The following is a 2,465-nucleotide window of genomic DNA, read 5'->3' as shown; positions in this document are numbered from 1 at the left end:
CATAAGGCAACAATTCAAAACTGTGTCAAAGGTGTTAACCTGTTTGCGTTGGACTTGCATGCGTGTTGGCTCCCCAACTCAAGATCTACGTTCCACATAACTAACTGGGCAGGGTAGTGTAGCTTATATCTCATGCCAGAGGCTGCTCATCATGTGCAGCAAAAGTTGTCCGGAGAGGAGCTGCCATGCAGAAGGAATTTCAGAGGAGATAGATGTTCTGATGTGTGCATGGACAATGGTAATAAATGTTTAAAATGTGTGGGTTTCTGCAATCACTCGATACAAATTCAACACCAAGGTTACAGAATTTAACAAAATATCAGTATTTCTGGTGGGTACGGTAATATTTTAACCCTCAATTCAAACCAGATTCAAACTAATTCAAGAAAATTTTAATTACATCAAAATTGGTTAAATTAAAGTGAATTATGATAGTTCAAAATGTGAAGAAAAAAAACTGAAATTATGCATATTTCAGTGAGGACCAAATAATTTCTATTTGTGAAATTGAAACCTTGCTCAACACTACCCGCCACAATAAGTTCTTGGTCCTCTTGGAAGGACATACCAATACTCGAGAGTCGCGACCACTTCATCTCTCCCCTCCATGCATGCTCTAAGGTCAGTTGCACAGTGTGTAGGTGTGTCAAAAATAATGAGAGCTATAATTGCCCAGAAGTTTTTTCCCTGTTCTCACGATGAAGATCACACTAGTGTCTGACTCAATATACATATGTCACCTTCACTTCTCTCTTTTTTCTCATCAGATGCCAAGCCATGAAGCTAGCAAACCACATACCTGTGTGGAGACCTTAGTGCATGGTGCCCCAGCCAAACATGTCATAGATATATGTATAGTTGCAATTTCACATACAGAAGAAAAATGGATTACACATATGTTGCTGCTCATGAGTAATTTAGGTTTGGGAGGCATCAAGAGTTCTCACCGGGGACCTGTGTCGGGATGAGGAGATCAATGCTCTATGGCGATCAATGATCTATAGCTGTGTCAGGAAGGTTGTTTAACCAGAACTATATGCACTGATACACCCCATGTTGCATGTGGTGTAATCATTCATTTTCCTTCCTGCCACTCTAGCTTGTTTGTATTTTAGTGCGAAAGTTCAGGTGGCTTGTAGAAGAGATCAACAGGGCAACTTGGATAGACAAAAAAGGAGAGAAAATCATATCTGGTGCATGCATCCACGGCTTCACACACAAAGAAGGGAACGTCAGTTGGGATCACTGATGCACAATTCTGTCAAAAGAGGAGTCCATATTACAACCCTCAGTTGTCACCAAAGTCAATGAACAATCCTGAATTTTAAAACCGTCTAAATTTCAACCGCTAACTATCAGAACCGAGCAAGATTCAACCCTCGGCCCACAAGAACTTCAAATTGACCCTCCACCTTCATTCTCTCTTCACTTGCTCTAAGATTACATGCAAAGTTGTAGGTGCAGCACATCAAAAGACAATAATGAGACATAAAGATTAAAAAACCGCTCACTCCTACAGTTCCATATAAGCATCAAGATCAGACTTCAATCGTGCTCCATATTTATCACAACTATTTCTCTACCATCTCCTTAGGACCCTGAGAAGCTAGCACATGCTATACTTGTGAGGAGAGTTGGGGATGCACCAAGCGTGTTGTAGACTTGGTAGACTTGTGAGGATTGCATTAGAATCCACAAAAATTAAGTCAATGACACAAGTTAATCACGAGTCACAACAACCTGCCTCAAAGTCAAAAGATAATATGTACGATTTGGAGACATGCAGAATTGCATGTTGCATTGATCCCAGTTTATATGATAAGTGTTGGGGCGAGGGATTGAAAACGAGCCAACGTGGTTCGGTTAGTTTTTAATAGAACTCACCCGGTGACTTTACTCCACAAATCTCACCTAAACCAAGAGTTCGCTTGTCTAGTCATGTTCCACAAAATTGGCCGAGGAGGGTAGCTTGTCTTGGACTTCAAGCGCAAGGATGCTCGCATGCTCGTCATAACCCATGGCAAAAGAAGAGTACGATTGGTTCGTGATGTGAATATGGAGCTCACACCAAGTCGGCAACATGCAATCTCAGGCCCCTAAAATTGGACGCACGAGTTGGCGAAGACAACAACCAAACATGCCCGACATTCAGAGGAGTTAGCAGGCAAAACAAAACTCAAAGGAAGTAGCAGTTGTTTTGATGCATACATGCACAAATATTGTAAGATTTATTTTTTCATCCGAAGAGGGGTGGTCCTCTGCACCATGGTGATGCACACGAGCCACAAAATTGAACTAATGATCCACAATCTCAATTCATCAACTATTTTTTTCTTGGCTTCAAAGTCAATGTATAGTCAAGGAATGAGGGCATGTAGTAATCACTTTGTCATCGATTAAGTTTGTGGGTTTGTTCAATTATTTGCTACAAACACAACACTAGCCACTACCATAAGTTCTCGGCC

This window comes from Triticum dicoccoides, chromosome 3B, assembly GCF_002162155.2.
Source record: "Triticum dicoccoides isolate Atlit2015 ecotype Zavitan chromosome 3B, WEW_v2.0, whole genome shotgun sequence".
NCBI classification, from domain to species: Eukaryota; Viridiplantae; Streptophyta; class Magnoliopsida; order Poales; family Poaceae; genus Triticum; species Triticum dicoccoides.
This window is presented reverse-complemented; position numbering follows the sequence as displayed.